The 22,243-nt window shown below is 48.6% G+C and overlaps 1 protein-coding gene across 2 annotated transcripts in view; it reads right to left on the bottom strand.

The window, feature by feature from the left end:
• The window catches only part of C16H4orf50 (chromosome 16 C4orf50 homolog), a 129,996-nt gene that overhangs the window by 9,215 nt on the left and 98,538 nt on the right, over window positions 1–22,243 (bottom strand). For both annotated transcript variants that reach the window (XM_055245430.2, XM_063619720.1), the window contains one exon: window positions 21,612–21,770. The gene's annotated coding sequence lies outside the window, so the exon portion shown is untranslated. The remainder of the gene's footprint in view (window positions 1–21,611; window positions 21,771–22,243) is intronic.

Below are 22,243 nucleotides of genomic sequence, written 5' to 3'. Positions count from 1 at the left end.
TCTGATTCTTAGGCTCAATCTTAGATTGATGAATTCTGTGTTCATGAGGCAGATCTCGGAAATCTGTGTTTCCAATGAGTTCCATGCTCATGCATTAAGCTGGGGGGACTCTTATGTGTTAAGCTCATAAGCACCTGGCATCTGGGTACTGCTGCAGTCAGTGATGCTCCACTACGAGGACAAAGCAACAAGTTAAGCTTGTAGTAACTGTCACTAGAAGCAGGTGGGTGATATCAAACACAAGAAGGCAACATTCTTTCCCTACATTATACATGATAACATATAGATACTGCATTCACCAATAAGTTAATGGAGCAACCGTTTAAGAAGTAGCAAGTACCACAGGGTCGCTTCCAAAATCCATGTGGGACACTAAAAGATGCTAATTTCTGGTAAAGTTTCACCTAAAAAAATTACAAGAATTATAGATATCCAACATCTGAAAGACAATCATCAGATGCAATAAATAGGATAGATCACTTCTGGCGGGGGGGGGGGGTGGGTAGGGTCATGTAATAGGAATTCTAAAAGAAGACTTTAAAATATTAATGATCACAATATTTACATATATGTTCTGTAAATGAAAAATAGAATAACTGATAGATGATCTCTACAGGCAAGCTAAACAGTAGACTAGACACAAATGAAGGCAGATTTAGTAAGTTGAAAGGCAGATCTGAGGAAATCATCCAGAATTCAGCCCAGAGAGATAAAGAGGCATATGGGGGCTGGGGGAAGAGGTGCTCTAGATTGAGTTGTTAGTAAAGGTCTTTCTGAGAAGGTGACATTTGAGTTGAGACCCAAATGACAAGAAAGATCCAGCCATGGAAAGCAATAGGGCCAGGGGTCTTGGGCATAAAAGAGAGAAGTGCAAAGGCCCTAAAGCGGGGTCAAGCTGGGCAAGAACAGGTTGGCATGTTCAAAGAACAGAAAGCAGACCCCTGAGGCTCCACTCTATGAGAAGGTGCCATGAGGCAGAGGAGACTGCTCTGCATGCAGTCAATGAGTAGAATCAGCTCAGAAAGCTGGTTAACAGGAGACATATTTCAGTTGAAGGTAAAGAAGGACTTTTTAACAACAAGAGCTGACCATTCACTGATTCACTCATTCATTCATTCATTTGCTTGTTTATTCATTCACTCATTTATTTGCTCATTTTCAAGCACCTACTATATGCCAGGCTCTGTGTTCAAGGCTATGGAGAATGTTGAGATGAATAAAACCCAGACACATGTGTCCTCAAGGGCCTTATATCTGAGTGAGTAAAACAGACAAGCAAGCAAGTATAATGCCAGAACAGAAGGAAATGCTGGGTTACAGAAGTAACAGTGTGCCAAAGAGAGTCAGACGAAGGATCCACTTGAGAAAGCTGACTAAGACATTATGACAAGGTACCTGCAGGAAGCTCACTGCACTGCACTGCACATGTGAGGATATCAGAGAGGACCTCTGACTTTATCCAGTGGGCTTTGTGATGTGACGATTCTATAAAACCACAGCAGGCATTCATATGCCCTGGGGAGTTGGGAGCGACTAGGCTACAGCCTCCCTTCAGAGTCCAGTGGAGGAAGCAGATGTGTGAAGCAGACAATGGCAGACTCCAAGCAGGGAGACGACCATGCAATGGGGAGGGAGAAAGCCCTAGGGTATCAGAAAACGAGGGCAAAAATGGGGACACTAGTCCATGACCTACTTAGTTCCAGACCTTTGTGAAGACAAAAGCTCCTCAATGAAAGAACACCATCCGATAGGAGAGATCAATACATACGCGACTGCCCTTGACACCATTCACCTAACTCCCAAGGTCATGTAGCCTTCAGTGGGGATGCATAGGGGATGTTGGAAGGTCATACTTGGGGACCATTCTGCCACTGCCCTTTCTCTCACTCTGATCTGTAAATCAAAGAAGAACCAGCCTGACCTACTTCACAGATTTAAAATGCCTGGAAAGTATAGAATGGGGGCTACCTGCTCTGTCATTCACTCCCCTGAATGGCCATTGTCCCAGCCCAGCCCATGACTGCCTCTTAGCTGGACCACAGAGAGTTTCCTAACCAGGCTCCCTGCTTCAGGCTGTCCCCACACAATCCACTCTACACAGCAGCCAGAATTCCTGAGAAGCTGATGACATCATGCCATTGTTTCAAACTACCACATGTCTTTCTCTGCTTTTAGGATGCAGCCTAACTTAGCAAGACTTACAGAATATCCTGTCATGTCTAGCCCTGCCTATGTCTTTGAGTCCATCTCTTGAAATTCAAGCCCTTCTACGTCATGCAGGGGCCACATGACCTCCTTGCAGGCTGAGCACACTGGCCTTGACCACCAAAAGCAGCGTTAGGTGTCCAGAGGGAAATAAATCATCTAGCTGTTGACTGCAGCCAGATCTTTTGCCCATTTTAAAATCAGATTGTTTGTTTTTCTGTTGTTGAATTGTTTGAGTTCCTTGTATATTCTATATAGCAATGTCTTGTTGGATGTATAGTTTGCAAATATTTTCTCTAATTCTATAGACTCTCTCTTTACTCTGTTGATTGTTTCCTTTGCTGTGCAGAAACTTTTTAGTTTGATATAATCACAGTTGCATATTTTTGCTTTTGTTGCTTACACTTTCAAAGTCTTATTTATAAAATCTTTGCTCAGACCAATGTCCTGAAGTATTTCTCCCATGTTTTCTTCCAGTGGTTTCATCGTTTTGGGCTTACATTTAAGTCTTTAATCCATTGTTGATTTTTATAAGTGGTGAGAGATAGGGGTCTAGTTTCAATCTTCTGCATGTGAGTATCCAGTTTCCCAAGCACCATTTATTGAAGGGATTGTTCTTTCCCCAATGTATGTTCTTGGCACATCTGTTGAAAATCAGTTGGCTGTAGATATGTGGATCTGTCTCTGTGCTCTCTATTCTGTTCCATTGATCCATATGTCTGTTTTTGTACCAGTACATACTGTTTTGGTTACCATGGTTTTGTAGTATATTTTGAAGTCAGGGAGTGTGGAGCCTTAGCGTTTTTTCCCCCCTCAGGATTGTGTTAGCTATTTGAGGTCTTCTGTGGTTCCATGTGAATTCTAGAATTTTTTTTTCTATCTCTGTAAAGAATGGCATTGGTATTTTGATAGGGACTGCATTGAATCTGTAGATCGCTTTGGGTAGTATGATAATTTTAGCAATATTAATGGAGCTGAGATTTTAAACAAGATCTGTCAGACTTCAGGACCCATGCGCTTGAGCAAGACACAGAGAAACATACATAAAACAACCCCAAGAGAAACTGTTCATGAGAAAATGTGAACAGAGCAGGTGCTGACCAAGGACAGGTTAAACCCAGTTCAACTTAATGTGATTTTTACTGAATACAACATGGTTCCAACATATTTCCTCAGGGGATAGTTAGCATTTCTCATAGGGAATTAAATCTAAAATTTAAGCCTTTCAAAAAGCTTCAAAATTTAAGAATCTCGTCAATCTGTTCCATCTGGTCACTAATTTTTATACTTTAAGTAATGTTTGTGTTTATGATCCACATTATGCTATAAACAGAATTGGTGTGAATTGTGGTGTTTTTAAGTAACATACTAGTTATTCCTAAGGAATTATCTAGAGTGTGTCCTCATATAATCAGTTGAGGAAAGAGATTTTCAAAGAGAAAATGACCCCACAATAATCACCCCGCTCGATCATGGCTGAGCTTGGAGTGGCCTCCCCAATTCCTCAACCAATAACCTCTCTACCTCAGCCCCTGCCAGCATTCTTCAAGAATCTTCTATGTGTGTAGCCCTGGGCAAGAAGCTTTTTTGGTGTTTGAGGGGAAATAAGAGAAAGTCCCTGCCCTTAGGTGCTCTCTTTTTTTTTGTCAGTGGGGGTGGGGGGGATGCCTCTCTATTCAATTTGAAAGTAGCACCATGTCCCTATTTGTCTAACAGATGTTTCATCAGAGCCAATGGGTTTCTTCCCTTTTTTTTTTTTTTTTTTGAGACAGAGTCTCGCTGTGTCGCCCAGACTGGAGTGCAGTGGCGTGAACTCGGCTCACTGCAAGCTCTGCCTCCTGGGTTCACGCCATTCTCCTGCCTCAGCCTCCCAAGTAGCTGGGACTACAGGCGCCCGCCACCACGCCCAGCTAATTGTTTTTTGTATTTTTTACTAGAGACAGGGTTTCACCATGTTAGCCAGGATGGTCTCGATCTCCTGACCTCATAATCCACCTGCCTCGGCCTCCCAAAGTGCTGGGATTACAGGCGTGAGCCACCGCGCTTGGCCTCTTCCCTGTCTATTCCTTTTGAACTTGTGGGGTTTTCTGGCCCTTCTCAAAACCAGAACCCCCACATCGAGCATCTGTGGTGGATGGTTACCCAAACATGGATGTGTCCTCTGATAGGCAGCCCACCAGCTGTGCCAGGGAAGCCTGTTTCATGGACAGCTCTAACTATTGGGGAATTCGTTCATGAGTGAAATTACAATGAGACTTGCTAGAATGTGTGTGAAGCCAGGGAGGGAATGCTTCACATGTCACTTAAAACCCCAGCAAGGGATCCCTTTACAGAGAAGGGCCTCTCTTCAGATAGGTGAGCCCAGTTCCCTGGCTGTCTGCAGGTCCCTCAGAATGAGAAAACATGCAGAAAGGCCCAGCTTGGCCTGCTTCACCGCTCAAGGTGGCAGGATCCATTTTGCCTGCCCCAGGTAAAAAGATGAAGAGGAAACTTGCTGCTCTCAGGCCCTGGTGGGGAACAGAAATGGAGAACCACAGTGGTGAGCTAGCAAATGTTTAACAACTGTCTCTCAAAACAAAAACAAAAACAAAAACAAAAACAAAAACAAAACAAACAAACAAAACACTGGGCCTGGTGGCTCATGCCTGTAATCCCAACATTTTGGGAGGCCGAGACAAGCAGATCACAAGGTGAAGAGATCGAGACCATCCTGGCCAACATAGTGAAACCCCGTCTCTACTAAAAATACAAAAATTAGCCGGGGATGGTGGTGCGTGCCTGTAGTCCCAGCTACTAGGGAGGCTGAGGCAGGAAAATCGCTTTAACCCGGGAGGTAGAGGTTGCAGTGAGCCAAGATTGCGCCACTGCACTCCAGCTTGGGTGACAGAATGAGACTCCGTCTCACAAAAACAAAACAAAACAAAACAAAACAAAACAAAACAAAAAAACCACACAAACAAAAACAAACAAACAAAAATACCAGACCTGATTTTCGGCATTTTTAAATTTCTGTGGTGTAAACCCTCCCACCATGGCTGATTTTAAGCTGCTGATATGTTGGTAAGAGATGCATGCAATTGGCTCTCAAAAGGCAGGAAGAGCCAGCTCCAGTCTAGCACTCCACTGTGTGTGTGTGTGTGTGTGTGTGTGTGTGTGTGTGTGTGTGTATTTGGGGAAGACATACATGTAAGAATGAATGAAAGGATGCATGAATGAATGAGAGCAGGATACCAATTTTGCAAATGTAATAGGAAAGAATTGGAATGAGCAAAATATTTTTATAACTGCAGCGGATAGGCCTTTATGAAGAAAATGAGCTGGGATGAGTGTACAAGGCATTTTCAGCAGTGTTTCCACCAAATTACTTTCAAGGAAATATATCTGTCCTTGTAAAAGGGGTATGATGGTAAAAGAGTGCACCAGTGTTCTAAAATGCACCCAGTATTTTGTTTTAATCAGGTATGGTAATGTGACAGACATAGAGACAACTGTGTTTGAAAGAAGAGTTTATTACTCACAGTTCCCTAGAGGAAGGGGCATGCCACACCATGCAGGGCCACAGAGGGAAGCAGGAGGCAGAGGAGTGCAGAGAGAGCCTGGCCCAGAGCCTTTATTGTGAGTTCTGCGGGAAGAAATGGGTGAGGCAGGGGAGGCAAGCCTGAGCATGCCCAGGACTGGAGAGTTTTAAAATTGTTGCATGCTCTGGGTTATATTTCCACATGTTCTCTAGTTGTTTGACACCTGGGCCTGGGATGACATGTGGCCAGGGAAATGTTGGCTTGGTGCGTTAGATAAAGGAGGAGACTGGAAACCTGCCAGGCTCTAGATTGTCTGGCTTGCATATGAAAGGCGTGCTCACAGGGGAGTCATTTCCGTTTCTAGAAATTAGCCAGCCCTGGCAGGGGCCGTATCTCTCTGGCCAACAAGGCCCCAAGATGGCAAAACATCACCAACTATAGAAAATAAAACTTTATTAATACAACCAGCTTTGGAACCGACTACCTGTGTGGCCTTGGGCAAGTGACTTAACCTCTTTCTTCCTCAGTTTTCCCATCTGTAAAATGAGGATGACAATGCCTACCTTATAGGGCTGGTGTAAAGACTCAGAGGCCTTAGCAATGGCAGAGCTGGCATCTGATCCTGGGAAACTACTGGAAACTCCAGGCCATAGCTCCTTGATGAGGAGGAGGCCGTATTTCTAGTGCTCTGCACAAAGCCTGGGGAATGGCAGGCAGGCAATGACTATTCTGGGAATACATTTTGAGTGAGGGTAGTGGTGGTCAGAGCAAGCTCTAGTGTGTAGAAATAGCATATACTATGAAACAGATGAACCTATTCAATTTCCATGAGCTTCCTAATCACATGGGGTATGGAAAATATAGATGAGATAAAATGCTTTCTTCTCAAAATGCCCTAATCTTTGTTTCAATATCAAGATTCATTAGGGCCATTTTCACATTCGCTGTTCGTAACATTCTGGTCCAATTGATGGATTCGTTCAGGAGTCTGGGTCCCTTTGAATCTCATTACACTAGGGCTCCTGGGTGTATTGATCCTATTTAGAAATAAGGCAATAAATCGTCCACAGACGTTGAGACCAAACCTCCAGGCTGCCAAGGGAAAGAATACAGAAAGCAGGGCTTTCTCGCCGCATTGTCTGCTTTTAATTTAACTTTTAGCACAAGTTTGAATTTCTGAACCAACAATAGGTATCAACAGCTTTAAAAATGTTTATTCCCTTGGAGATAATAATTCAATTTCTGAGAATCAATCTCCAAGAAATAGTCTTCTATGAAGACAAAGATTTATAGACAATGATAATCATGTCATTGTTTATTATAGCAAAAAAAAAAAAAACAACCCAGCAGCCCAAATGTTCAATAACAAGGGTTGAGAAAGGTTCATGTTATGTAATCATGAGAAGTAAAGTTTATGAAGACCATGTTAGCATGAAAAAATGCCTACAAGACTAGATGAAAAAGTAGATAAAATTATATCTTGACTATGATTATGAATATTGTATGGAAACTTACCCATGGGGATAAAAAAGAGTATGAGCCAAGAGGTTAACAGATTTTGTTTTTATGGGTTTTTTTTTTTTTTTTTTCTGGAGTCTCGCTCTGTCGCCCAGGCTGGAGTGCAGTGGCGCAATCTTGGCTCACTGCAACCTCCGCCTCCTGGGTTCACGCCATTCTCCTGCCTCAGCCTCCCGAGTAGCTGGGACTACAGGCACCCGCCACCAAGCCCGGCTAATTTTTTGTATTTTTAGTAGAGACGGGGTTTCACTGTGTTAGCCAGGATGGTCTCGATCTCCTGACCTCGTGATTCACCCGCCTCGGCCTCCCAAAGTGCTGGGACTACAGGCATGTGCCACTGCACCTGGCCTTTTATGAGTTTTAATGTTTTCTTAACTGCTTTTCTCTGTTTTCTAGTTTTTCTGTAATAAGCATACATCACTTAAAATTGATTATCACAGTTTGAATTTTTAATACCTATATAAGTATACCATGTTCTCTCTTACAAAGCCAGCATACCTATCTGAAGAAATGTGTGCAATGGTGCTCCTCATTTTTCATGTTAGAAATACGGAGAGGGTATAACATCCTATTCTACAGCATGAAAGTTATTTGTACTTGATCTCACTTGGACGTAACAACCTTGAGCTTGTTTGACAAGGCTGAGTCAGTAACTTAATGTAGGCTGGGATTTGCTTATGCACACAGAAATGCAGATAAAAGCCATTTCCATCACATCAAAAATCAGATGAAGGTGCCATCTCATAGTCTATTTCCCCACTAGGATAAATTCTCCTGTATTTCTAATGAGTTTTAGTTTAATCTCCGTTTTCTGTCCGGTCACTTCCTTGATCCAATAAGTAGCTCAGAAAGTAGTTACTCTAAATTCTACACCTAAAAATATAATCTTCAATACACAGGACAGGCACTGCAAATGTCTCTCTCCTGCTTCCATTTCAACTCTCCTCCTAACCACCCTCCAGAGAACAGCCAGAGGGAGCTTTCTAGACTGTAAATCTAGCCCTGAAATAACCCCTTCCTGGGTCCACCTGCCTTAAGAGCCTCAGTGGTCCCCAGGGCCATGCCAGGGCCCCCCTTCATCTTGCCTGTCAACATCACCATTTCCCATCATTTTGTCCACACACTCTTAGGTTTGATCATATCTAGTTCCTTCCATTTTCAGACCCAGTTTGTTCTTGATACCATTATGTGCACACCTGCTACTAGGGAAAGACATGGTTTGTTGGCCAACCCACAGCTACTCCCAGTTCCTTTCTCCTTTGTCATCTCCTAGACTAGAGATTGGAAAGAGGGATCTTGGCTCTTAGGTAGGAATGACCATGGGACACATTTGTGGGCATCCCTGGCCAATGTATGCTGGAGGTTTGCCTTTTCCTTTCTTCTTGGGACACGGTTGTGAAGACTGAAGCCACAGCAGCCACCTTGCAACATGAGGCAATGACCACCAGGAAGAAAGTCTAGCAAACTGAAGACAGTGGTTCTGAAGGATGGAAAGCAGCTGAGTGGTTGGTGGCATCACCAAGCTACCAAACCAGCCCTGATGCCATGCACTTTGGTTTCCCTGATGAGTGGGTAATAAACACGTGCTCATTTCAATAGGATGTGTCCTGTTTCTTGCAGCTAAGTGTCTCCTGCTTGACTCACTCTTCCCTCACAGGAGGTAAGTGCAGTGCCTGCAACATTCTAGAAGTTCAATCCAGGTTACTTCCCTCTCCTCTTTTTCCTGAGTGATCCTTTTAGGCTACACTTACCTGCTGGGAAGTACACTGTACCTAGAACCATGGATCTCACTGAGATAGACCAGGTTTTGTATCTGCATGCGCAATTTGGCTGCTTGTGAAAGGAACCAAACTGACGTTGCCTAGGCAAAAATGGCACAGGAAGGCGAGGCTAGTCCCGTAACAAGGGATCGGTGTGCAGCTACCACAGGGGCAGAGCTCGGCTCCACACAGCAGTGACCAGGGACCCAAGCACTGCTAAGAAGCCCTACCATCTTCCTGGTTCCTGTGGGCTGTGACTTCTTTCTTATTCTGCCCTGGCTTCCCTCACTGGACAGGGAACAGATGCACCAACAGCTCCTGGTTACTCTGGGGGGTCCATGCAGAGAGAATCATAGTTTCAGAGTGAAGAATTCCCATCGCCTTGCCTGGATTTGGTGTCTGGCTGTTGACCAATCAACTAGGAGAGGGGTGGGGCTTAACCACGCAGAACAGGCAGCCTTGGGTCCCTGCCCACCACAGAGAAGAAGGCTGGGAGCCAGGACCTGCCCCCAGAGCTCAGACCCCAGGCACTGGTTTGTTCTCCCTCACATCGCAGCCCCCTGCCTTCTTCCCCAGGACACAGAGGAGAACCAGGTTGCCTTCAGGGCAGGGTGACACCCCCAAGGGCAAAGCTATTACTCTGCAAGTTCCTAAAAGCTGCCTGTCTTGGATTGGGTGCCCTCAAAAGCAGACCCTGAGACCCGGACAGGGGTGCAGGTGGTTTATTTGGGAGGAGATCCCAGAAGTAGGAGTGAGGGAGCAGGGAGGTGAGACAGGGAGGGCAGAGAAGACAATATCCAGATGGGTACTGAGGTCAGTCCTGCAGGAAATAGGGTCACGGCCCCGAGAGCACTTCTGTGAAGAGCACAGAAGGCCTTGCAGATCTTCTGCTTAGAGGACAGGAGCCTCTGCTTGAGGTGGGCACAAGCAGAGTCTGAGCTTGCCAGCAACAAGGCACTGCAGCTGAGAGCAGAGGCAGGCTGGGGACAGTGCCATCGGGCCCCAAAGGCATTGCTATGTGGACTGAGGAGGGTGGAAATCCAGAGCTGCCTTTCCCTAGAAGTTGGAAGTTTTCCTGGTTCGACACCAAATTAGCCAAACCTAAGTAAGGATTTGGCCACAAGAAAGTGGATCCAAGATTTCCAGATCACCTACATCATGCCTACGCTACCAGAGGCCCCCACATTTTCTGATGTAATTCTCGAATTGTATGAATACTGTATCCTTATCCCCCTGTTATAGATGAGGAAGCTGAGGCTCAAGAGTCATTGAGGTGAAACCCCGTCTCTACTAAAAAATACAAAAAATTAGCCGGGCGCGGTGGCGGGCGCCTGTAGTCCCAGCTACTGGGAGGCTGAGGCAGGAGAATGGCGTGAACCCGGGAGGCGGAGCTTGCAGTGAGCCGAGATTGCGCCACTGCACTCCAGCCCGGGCGACAGAGCGAGACTCTGTCTCAAAAAAAAAAAAAAAAAAAGAGTCATTGAGTACCTTGTCTAAAATCTGAGAAGGTGGACTCATTCACACAGCCCCGCTCAGCCAGCCTGGGGCTGCAAAAGCTAAACATTTTAAATCTTTAAAATAAAATGTGTCTGTGAACCATAATATACAGGAAAGTATAACTGAAAAATATACATGATCCTTCTTAAAAAATAAGAACCTGAAGCCATTGATGCAGGAGAGTCGCAGGTTTCAATTCCTGTGTTTCTTTTTTTTTCTTTTTTCTTTTTTCTTTTTTTTGAGATGCAGTCTCGCTCTGTCACTAGGCTACAGTGCAATGGCATGATCTCAGCTCACTGCAACCTTTGCCTCCCAGGTTCAAGTGATACTTCTGCCTCAGCCTCCTGAGTAGCTGGGACTACAGGCACGCATCAGCACATCCAGCTAATTTTTGTATTTTTAGTAGAGACAGGGTTTCACCATGTTGGCCAGGATGGTCTCCATCTCTTGACCTCATGATCCGCCCACCTTGGCCTCCCAAAGTGCAGGCACGAGCCACTGTGCTCGGCCAATTTCTGTATTTCTACCGAAAGCTATAGTATGGTTCTTTCTTGAGCCTTGAAAGCACACACCCAACCCCAGAAGGCATTTAATTATCGAGCACTCCAGCGTTTCCGCTGCGCCCACCCCGGGTCCTGGTTTGCACAGGTCATTAGAAGTCATCCTGCCTTCGACTTCCATAAATCATCCCAGGCCAAGCAGGGGCCCAGGCGAGAGGTGGCGTGCAATTGGCACAGAATGCAATGAGATGTGGCTGGTCATTCATCAGAGAGCCGGGGACTGGCCCGACGCAAATGATGACTAAGAAAAATGATTCTAGGGCCTCAAGGATGAAGCAGGTAATGCAAGGGCAACATTCGATAAAGAAACTGGGCTGTCACTTCTGCTGTCAGGAAGCTATGGGAAGAAGCCCTCAGAAATATTAGGCCCCCAGAACTCAAAACTCAACCACAAGAAACAAAAGAGGAGGCGAGGTCATATCGTACAACCACCTCCCACCACAGCAGGGATGGTGAGCTTCAGTTATCACACAGCAGAAATAACATCGGCCAGTTCAAATCCAGGTAGCACAATTCACACCTCAGGTCTTATTTCACAGATGGGGAAATGGAGTCACAGAGCGGGAGGGCCTCGCTCAAGGCTATGCACCTATTATAGAAAGCAGTGCCGCTGGAATTCAAACCTGGGTAATTTCACTTCAGAACCACATTCCTAACTGGTTCACACTGTCACCTTTGGAAATAAAAACAACCCAGTGTCCTCCCACAGTTAAGTATTTGCAAGTGGCTGAAGTGGGCTCATTCACTGGTCATGAACTGGGCTCCTGGTCTTCGTCCAGCCACAGTGGCTGCAGCCCAGAGAGGAGTGGAGCTCAGGGCTGTGCCTGGTCTGGGCTTACCTTGTGATTTTCAGAAGGAAGCTCTAAGGGAAATGAGAGAGCAAATCCCATCTTAGCTGGGGCTTGTAAATCGACTTTTTGCTGCATCCAAGCATCCCAAAGGCACACTAAGGAAAATGATGACCTCTCTCAGCCCTTCTGCATTTAGCTACTGTACTTCCTTTGCAAATGGGCCCCACCACAGAGGTCACTCAGCTGGTGCTTCTCAGCCTGGAGGCATGCCAGAACCACTGGGGAGCTGCGAAAAGTGTCCATCCCTGGGCCATTCCAGACCAAATGAATGGAGTCTCCTGGCGGGGACTCCAGCAATGCTATCTTTTAAAGCACACCCCTCCCAGGTGATTCTAATGTGCATCCAGAGCTGAGAATCACTGGTCCAGACTGCATTCCTCTGCACAGATGGGGAAACTGAGACCCGGAGGAGTCAAAGGGCTTGCTGAAGTCTCGGTGCTTCTCAAGAGAACTTGCTGCTATGGCTCCTGGTTGGGACAGACATGGCTTCCTCTTTCCCAGGTGGGACATTGCTAGTGAGTGGTAGCGGGGAATGCTGGGGTTCGGGGGCAACGTCAGATCGCAGGACTCCTCTCTCATTCAGGGCCCCTGGCTGTGCCATTTCCGGAGCTGAATGTATTCGGGGGCCTGTTTCCAGTTCAGAGGAGCCCCAGGCTTGAGAGTTGGCAGATCCAGTGCCTGGTTTCCATGGCTACCACAGCTCAGGAAGGTTCTAGAAGTCTGGATGAACTGGCGTGGGGTGTGTATCACTTTCCAGGTGACACATTAGATCTTCTTTCACTCACTCCGTGTAGGCAGTGGACTGAGGCAGGGGCAGGTGGCGGTGGGGGGCACACCCTTTCCTAAGGGGACTCACCTGCCTCATGCCTCGGCAGCCCCACAGAGACCCTGCAGGAGGCCATGTCAAGGATGTCTCCCAGGAAGGTTTCCCAGAGCAGCTATCAGCAGAAGCATGGGTGGGGAGGAAAGCTGCTGTCTCCAGAATCTCCCTTCCAATGCAACCACCCTGACCCCGGGTCAGCAAATGCCACGCTGAGACACTGAGTTGTCAGGCTTTTGCAGGGCTGGCTGCTGCAAACAAGAATTGGTACCTACTGGGCCCTGGAGGGACCACACCAGCTGAAAGCGCTGCCATGGCAGACAAGAAAATGCTCTCTCGCTGAGCTCCCACAAAGCCCATGGGAGAAGACGCTTCACCAGAATCAACTCTGAAATAGGGGTTCCTTCCGGCACAGGTGGCCCTCCGTATCCATGGGTTCCACATCCATGGATTCAACCAACCAGGGACTGAAAATATTCAAAGAAAACTTAGTCTGTGTTCAACACGCACAGACTTTTCTCGTCATTATTCCCTCAACAACACAGTATGACAACTATTTAGAGAGTATTTACATTGTATTAGGTATTATAGTAATTATAAGTATTTTAAGTAATAGAGATGATTTACAGCACACAGCGTGTAGGTTACATGCAAATGCTGTGCCATTTTCTAACAAGGACTTGAGCATCCTCAGATGTGGGTCTCCTTAGGGGTCCTGGAAACAATGCTGCATGGATACCAAGGATGACTCTATGTGCATTAGTGTTTGTTGCATAGCAGTTGGGAGCCCAGGCTCTGGAACGAGACTGCCAGGTTCAAATCCCACCTCTGCCACTCACTAGCTGTGAGATCTGTTTTTACATCTGTGAGGAGGGTATGACAGCCATGTCTACTTTGGAGTTGGTTGCGATGATGAAGTGAGTTGAGGTGTGCACCTGGTGCCTATAACAGGGCCTGGAACATGGCAGGTACCTACTTCATGCTGGTTGTGATGATTATCTCAGCGTGGAGGATGAAGGGAGAGAATAAATATTGCTTTTTTTTTGGAGATGGAGTCTTGCTCTGTCACCCAGGCTGGAGTGCAGTGGCACAATTTCAGCTCACCGCAACCTTCACTTCCTGGGTTCAAGCTATTCTCCTGCCTCACCCTCCCAAGTAGCTGGGACTACAGGTGTGTGCCACCATGCCCGGCTAATTTTTGTATTTTTAGTAGAGATGGGGTTTCACCATTTGGCCAGGCTGGTCTCGAACTCCTCACCTCAGGTGATCCACCCATCTTGGCCTCCCAAAGTGCTGGGATTACAGGCGTGAGCCACAGCACCTGGCCAAATATTGCATTTGGTTTTCCGAGCACAAGTACCATGACGGTAGAGCAAACGCAAACAACTCTGTGCTCAAAAACTGCTGACTGCAAAGGTGTGCTGTGAGCTCCGAGGGGTACTAGATTTTGGTCTCACTGGTCAGGGCAGAATGGCTGAGCCCGTGGGAAGCCTCAGGTTGTAAGGTGCTTCCAGGAGTGGCAGGAGCAGTGGACAGTCACCCTCACACTGAAGAACTCTGACCACAGCCGGGATTTCTCTGGGATGTGGCCTGCTTAGCTGAGTGACCTGATACCTTGACACCTGAGCGACTAGCTGGTCCAGGAAGAGCCAGGCAACGTCCCAGGAGCAGTTCCAGCTCCCCATCCATTGCTGGGCCCTTCCGCGCTGAGGGAGGATCCCAGGGGATGACAGGTGTCCGGCGGGGATGTGTGGTTGCCTGTGATGGGCTTGATGACGTGTCATCCTCCTGGGCTCCCTGACAGACTTTTCAGTAAATCTGCATTGCTCAGTCCTGCCATGCAAGTGGATTCTGTTCAGGAACTCAGAAAGAAGCCAAGAGCTGCCTCCCAGTCAGGCGGTGGGCTGGGGGAGGAGCCTGAGGCCCCGGGACAAATGGCCTCCGGGATATATATACACACATGCGTGTCTGCATGTGTAGATGGTGGCACATGTTCTGTGCACATATAGGGGAAGGGATGAATGCCGTGAGACAGTGCAGATAAAGTAACAGAATGCAAAGTTAGAGTTGGCTTCCAGCTGACGGACCCTGCCAGCATCAAAAAGCAGGAGGGCTTCGATGTGGGGAAAGCTTCCAGGGAGGCTCGGGGGCGGGGAGATGCTGACTGTGTTTCAGGAGGAGCCACGGGGTGGGTAAATTGGCAGGCAGAGCTGGAGAGAGGAGGAGGAGGTGGGGACACTCGAGAGGGTGGAAAGCTTCCATGGTAAGGTAGAGAGTTTGGATTTTACCCTGCAGATAAGAGGGGGCGGATATAAGAAGTATTTTTGCACACAGGAGTGATATAAAAAGTGCTGCCTTTCTAAAGAAAGAGCAGTCTGACGGCCGGTGCTGGGAGGTGAGGAAACGGGGCCAGGGAAAGCTGTGATAAGGGTGTGGCCAGAGGGCTGCCTGTGAAGGCAGGGAAGGCTCAGCTACTGCATCAGGCACGAAAGGCAGCAGAGTATCTCTCTGATCCCACTTGGAAGAAAGCCCCGGAAGGAACCTAGTGACTAGGAACAGCAGCCCCTGCTCTGCCCACAACATGCTGCTTTCTGGTCAAGCAGGAAAGATGAGAGCCCAGAGGAAATACACGCTTGAAACACATCCCGGGCGGCTGCCCCAGCTCAGATCCCAGTGGCTGGAAGATGAGCCTGCAGGGTGAAGGCTGTCAGAGCCCAGAGCACAGGGGCCTCATGCAGGGAAAGTTAATCCCAGAGCGGCTGGCTGGGACCCACTGCAGTGCACGTGACAGTGATGGATGAGGACAGAGGATGGGCCCTCCCATCTCCTCAGAACCCCAGCAGGTGTGTCTTTCAAAACAACTGCCTGAAAAGATGCAAACCTTAACTCCGTGTTTCCTACACAATGAAAAACAAATAACCTTGTGGGTCGGGTAACCCATGCCTGGCCCTCTACTGCACAGAAGTCAGCTTTCACTGAGTTGGTCCAATTTGACACTTACTTATCAAACACCTTCTAGGTGCCGGGCCCTGCATCAGGTTTTGGGGCTATGCTGGGAAATAAGACAGAGTCCTTGGGGGAATCGGACCCCCGGAAAGGGGCAGGCATGGCATGCAATGGGCAACTCTGCAGAAGAGGTCTTCGGGGAGTGTGCCTTGCTTGTAAACTGCCTATCTAACCATCTCACCTGTAGATGGTAAGCACCATGAGGGCAGGAGAAGGGTTGTCCTCCTGTCCCCTCCAGCTCCTGCATCCATGGCAGTGCCCGGCTTGGAGCAGCCCTCGTGGCATGCTCATCAAATGGGCAGATGGATGCTAGACTCCAGGGTGGGAAAGGACCCAGGGAGTTTGCTGGACTCCAGCCTCCTGGCTCTGAGTAACACACAACCCACGGTCTCCTCATCAGCTCTCTCTCCTCCCAACCCTGCCCCATGGTTCTGAGAGACCTTTGAAAGGCAGGAGCCTAGACCTTCACCTCACCCCAGCTTCTCTCCCAGCTGCCCTAAACTGTAATTAGTAATCATCATTCTAAACATTTTGATAGCACTTCAGCATTCACAAACCACTTTTCACACTATCTCCCTGGGATCCCACAGAACTCTAAGGAGGGACACAGAATGAACTTTCCTTCAGTAGACGCGATTTTCCCTGTTCCAGGAGGGAAAGGGACCTGACATTTTGCACGTGTAATTAATTTAATTATCTCAGCAACAATGCAAGAGAGCGATTATAATTCCTGTTTTATAGGTGAGAAACGGATATTCAGGGAGGCTACAAATGTGGCCCAAGGATTGCAGCTAAAGGGTGGTGGAGCTGGGATTCGAACCTGCTTCTGACTCCAAGTCCAGTAATACCAACAAGAACAAGGACAGAAACAATGACGGCAATGAGCCCTGAGTGTGTGAACTCTGGACCAAGCGCAGAGCCTGGCACCTCACGCGTGCTACTAATTGTGTTCATTGCTAAGAAGGGGAAGAGGGATGCGGATTAGACAGACTCAGGGAGGAGGCTTTTGTGGCAGGGGTGGCTGGGGACAGGTGTGCATTAGTGCCTGCCTGGACCCCACCCCACCAGCACAGGTGCAAGCAGATGGAGAGAATGATAGAAGGGAGGCAGAACCCACAGGGCTGGGCGAGGGATCGGGGGTAGGGGTGGAGGGGAGAAGGCTGGCCTTGTGCCAGGCATGATCCATCAGTAGGGAATGTGGGAGGCTGTGTGGTCACTCCTAACCCATTCCCTCCCACCGATCTTCCTTCCAATGCCTCCAGCCTGTAGACTTAGGCCACACACATTGAGAGCTGTGATGGTTAATATTGAGTGTCAACTTGATTGGGTTGAAGGATGCAAAGTACTGTTCCTGGGTGTGTCTGTGAGGGTGTTGCCAAAGGAGATTAACATTTGAGTCAGTGGACTGGGAGAGGCAGACCCACCCTCAATCTGGGTGGGTGGGCACCATCTGATCAGCTGCCAGCGTGGCTAGAATAAAGCAGGCAGGAGAAGAGGGAAGAGCAGACTTGCTGAGTCTTCCAGCCATCATCTCTCTCCCATGCTGGATGCTTCCTGCCCTTGAACATCAGACTCCAAGTTCTCCAGCTTTTGGACTCTTGGACCTACACCAGTGGTTTGCCAGGGGCTCTCAGGCCTTGGGCCACAGACTGAAGTCTGCACTGTCGGCTGCCCTGCTTTTGAGGTTTTGGGACTCGGACTGGCTTCCTGGCTCCTCAGTTTGTAGACAGCCTATTGTGGGTCTTCACCTTCTAATCATGTGAGTCAATACTCCTTAATAAACTCCCCTTCATATATGCGTCTATCCTATTAGTTTTGTCCCTTTAGAGAACCCTGACTCACACAAGAGCCAAGAGGCAAATGGAAACCAAAATCGATTTCTGATTAAACTGCAGGAGCTGATGGCTTAGGCTTGAGGCCAAAAGTAGGGGCTCCTGGACCCTCCCCACATCCAGCCCTGGAGGCCTATCTTAGGGAGAACTGGCATGGGCACAGCACATTCCCAGCCTGCCCCACACCCAGGGCCAGCAGGAACAGAGAGCAGGAAAGGCCGAACGGTCTGTTGGAGTCTGAGCAAGGGTAGAGAAACCTCCTGGCCTGGTCCCGAGCAGGAGCCGCTGTGAACTCCCAATCCCTGGTTACAGGGCTCTCAGTGCTGAGGGCCCAGGGCGGGCCTGGAGCAGCAGCCCAGGTCTTCTTCCATCAGAGTGGGGAAGGAAGGAGGAGGGGCTCCTGGGCTGGGGACCGAGATCAAGTTCCACGTGGATGTGGGGAGAGGGGTATCCACTTGCACAATACGGAGCGGCTTTATAGACGAAGATGCCAAGTCCAGCTGTAGCTCTGACTTTCAGTTGCCCACGGAACATCCAAGTGGGAACAGGAAGGTGCATTATTACAGAACAGCAGGTCAGAGGGTCTGGAGCTTAGCAGGGAGGTCCCAGTGGGCGCCAGGTGCCAGGGCAAGGGTGGAACCCTGGGAAGGAGCACTTGGGTGGCAGGTGTGCAGCTCGGGAGGAAGCCTGGGAATTCCCTGGCCAGGAAGGGGAGTGGGAGAGGTTTGGGAGGCGGGGCAGGAGGTTCTCAGCAGTGGCCATGTACCAGGTGGGAGAGGACCAGGAAGCTGCCTTTGGGTTTGCCAAGATGTTGGTCTGGGCCACTTGGGTTGGGAGGGATAGGCCAGCAGAGGGAGTGGAGAGAGATTTCACTGAGTGGGGAAGAGAAGGGACTAGCTGATGGAGGGCCTTCTAAGATGGGCAGAGGGGAGGGATATGGCGCTCAGCGAGGAGAGAGCCACATTCCCTGAAGCAGCAAGGAGGTGTGGTGGGGGGTGAGCTCTAGTGGGGAGGGCTGTTGGGGGACCCCCAGGCCACAGGCTCCCCAACTCTCTTTGCCAAGGACCATTCCAGGCAGGGAGGCACGGGGAGCCCTGAAGCTTGTGTGGGAACTGGTGACCATACATTCCACAGCGCGAGAACTAGCAAGATAAACTTGAAGCAAGGCCACAGGGCCTCAGGACCAATGGTCGCCCTGTTGGGAGGACGGTACCAGTGGACAAGGACTGGCAGAAACAGCCAGCCTGGCCCCGGGAAACGCCAAGAGGAGGATGACTGTGTCCCACGAGCAGATCCTGTCCTTTCGCCAAGCATAACACTAGGTTTCTATGGCAACCTGCCTCTCCCACCAATGTGAGCTTCCACCCAGCAATGCCTGAGCACGGCCCTGTGGTCACAGAAATGCCCAGGGATGGCCCTGGCCTTGGGGGGGGCCCACGGTCTGGTAGGGGAGACAGACACCTACACCAGGGTTTGGGAGCAAGGACCAGGTTTGGGGAAGCACTGAGCCAGGCCCGGGACCCACCCTTGGGAGCGGGGGATGAGCTGGAGTTCACCAGGTGATGGAAGTTGGGAAGGGGGTCTTAAGGACTGGGGAGGGCTGGGAGGAGATGCAGACCCAGGGCAAGATCTCGGCAATGCAGAGAAACCTGAGGCCTCACAGGGAAGGCTGTGACTGTGGGCAGAGAGGGGCTCCTGTGGAGATCGGCAACTGAGTCTGCCATGCAGAAGGCGGGGCCACGCACAGATCCATGCACATGACATGATAGCTGGAAGGAGGGACTCTAGGGGGTTTCCTTTTGCCCAATGTGTCTTTCAATAAGGTTTAGATTTTTATAATGAGCACCTATTAATCTAGTGACCTAAACACTCATAATAGTCAAAAAATGAAGACAACGAAAATGTTCATCAGCTGGTGAATGGATAACCTAAATGTGGCCCATCTATCCAGGGGAACATTATTTGGCCACGAGAAGGAATGACGTGCTGTCACCTGCTATGGCGGGGGCTGACCTTGAAAATGGGACGGTAGGTGAAAGGAAACAGACGCGAAGGCCACGTGGTACATGATTCTATTCACACGAAGGGTCCACAGCAGGCAGACCCACAGGGACGGAAGGTGGACCGCCGGCTGTCAGTTACCCCAGAGCGTGGATGGAACAGACAGGGACTGCCTAAAGGGCCTAAAGGGGACAGTGTTCCTTTTTAGGATGATGAAAATGTTCTGAAATTAGTGGTGATGGTTGTACAACATTGTGAAGAGACTAAAAGCCACTGAACTGTGCACTTTAACGTGGTTCAAATGGTGAATTTTACGTCATGTGAATTTTGCCTCAATTTTTTTTTTAAAGGGCAGATGACCAAGCACAGTAACTGTGTCCCTGGGCCCACAGACAATATTTTTTAAGCCAAATGACAAGCGCAATAAAATGGTTGAAATAAACCAGGCTATAAGTTCAAAAGCAGCCCCCAGGCCCACCCTGCCTGCATGACCACTCATCCTTCCAGCTGTTTCCCACACCGACAGGAAACCTGAACTCTGGCCTGAGGCGGAACCAAAGTGGCTCTGCAGCTCATCCATATTCATTCATTCACTGACCATTCATCCGATCAGTAAATATTTTATGACTGCTTTCCATGTGCCCATGTTTCTGGTGAAATGCATGGAAGTTCCTGCTTTTACGATGCTTACTGTGGAAGGGGAAGACAGGGAGCAGATGCATGCTTGTCAGATGGTGGTGACCACAAAGCAAGAGATGGAGGTGGCAGAGAATGACTGGTGGGTGCAGTCTGCCCTGGAGCTAGCTGTGCCTGGAGGCCAAAGGACAGGCCATGGAAGAGAGACTGCGGAATCAGGGCTGAGAAGCAGGTCTTATGGCAACAGCTCAGAGGGTCATGTGTGCAAAGCCTCCAGGCCTTGCTCCTTTTCCAGCCCATCTCTGACACTGACCACTCCCCTCTCCAACCACACTCAACTCCCTGCAGTCTTTCTAACCTCTCCCCCATGCCCCTTTGTTCCCCCTGCCTGGAGCTTACTCGCTTGCTTTCTGTCTCTGCCCTCTGCTTGATGACTCCTATCCAGTGACATGGCTTGGCTCTGTGTCCTCACCCAAATCTCATCTCAAATTGTAAACCCCATGTGTTGAGGGAGGGACCTAGTAGGAGGTGATTAGATCATGGGGGAGGTTCCCCCATGCTGTTCTGGTGATAGTGAGGGAGTTCTCATGAGATCTGATGATTTGAAAGTGGGAGTTTACCCTGCTCTCCCTCTGTCTCTCTCTCTTTCTCTTTCTCTCCTACAGCCATGTAAGATGTGCCTTGCTTCCCCTTCTCCTTCTGCCATGATTGTAAGTTTCCTGAGGCTTCCCCAGCCATGCGGAACTATGAGTCAATTAAACCTCTTTCCTTTATAAGTTACCCAGTCTCAGGTAGTATCTTTAACAGCAGCGTGAGAACAGACTAATACACCCATTCTTCATGCCTCAGCCAAGACATGGCCTTCTCCAGGAAACCTTCCTCAAATGCACAGCCAATCCCCTCCCCAATACCTGCCTGGGTCCCTCCCCTGGGGTCCCAGAACCCCCATGTGCCCTGCCACTGATGTGTCCTGAGTCGACAAGCTCCACTGCACAGGAAGCCTGCCTCCCTCACCTGAGTACCAGTTACGGCTTCCTGCAGGCCTCTGCAAATACGGAGCTCACATTAATGCGTGGAACTTGCAATGTATTAAGGAACATAATGTTTATGGTCCTCTATAAAGGGTAAATGTTCATAATACACCTGAAAATTTAATTCAGATAGCGCTCATTACGGCAAAAATAAAAATCTTTCACAAAATTACTCGGAAACAGTATCCATTTTCTATTCACTGAGTGTCTACCATACTCAGGATCCTGGAATACAAACTGCAAGGTAATCTCATAAGGTCAAAGGCAAAAACTGTAAACAAAACCTTTCATGGGCTAGCTCTTGCTCTTCCCCTCTCATACACACACACACACACACACACGTGCACACACACACACACACACACACCGAAGCTACCTCAGACAGCAGCAGCTGGGTTCCAGGTCACCAAGGGACTTCGTGGAGCAGATGATGAAAGACCTTCGTGTGCTCTGACCAAGTGCTTATGGAAACCAGCCGGCAGATCTGTGTGCTGACAGGGACAGGCACGGAGAAGTCGTGACTTCCCATGAGGCTCTGGAGGAAGAAGGATGGGCACCGGGATGAGCTGAAGGCATGAACATCCTGCATGCTTCCCAGTGAGAAAACATCTCCCTGGGGCCAGAAGGCATTCTACTGCAGACGGCACCGTCTCCTGTCACTTCCAAAGATGCAGTGACTTATGGTATACAGACACAATTCCTAACAGGGGAACCTCCAAATGACCATGTCAAATGCTTTTTTAAAAACTTTCTTGTTTTTCCCTACTAGAGATGTTTTATGTGTGCCTTACAGATATTTGGAGAAAGAGATAAAAACAAAAAATAAGTCAACCTTCCCAGTGTTTTGTGTGCTTTCAACAAAATTGAGATAATAACATTTCTGGGGGGTTTTGACTTTGCATTCTAAGATTTCCCCAAAGCATCATCTTTGTAGCAGTGATTGCTAACAACTGCATCATTTTCCCACTCATCATTGCATAGCTACCTCCTAACACTGTCCCTGATACC

Source organism: Symphalangus syndactylus, chromosome 16 (genome assembly GCF_028878055.3).
Source record: "Symphalangus syndactylus isolate Jambi chromosome 16, NHGRI_mSymSyn1-v2.1_pri, whole genome shotgun sequence".
NCBI classification, from domain to species: domain Eukaryota; kingdom Metazoa; phylum Chordata; class Mammalia; order Primates; family Hylobatidae; genus Symphalangus; species Symphalangus syndactylus.
The sequence above is the reverse complement of the archived record's forward strand: the minus strand, read 5'-3'. Positions and strand labels throughout refer to the sequence as shown.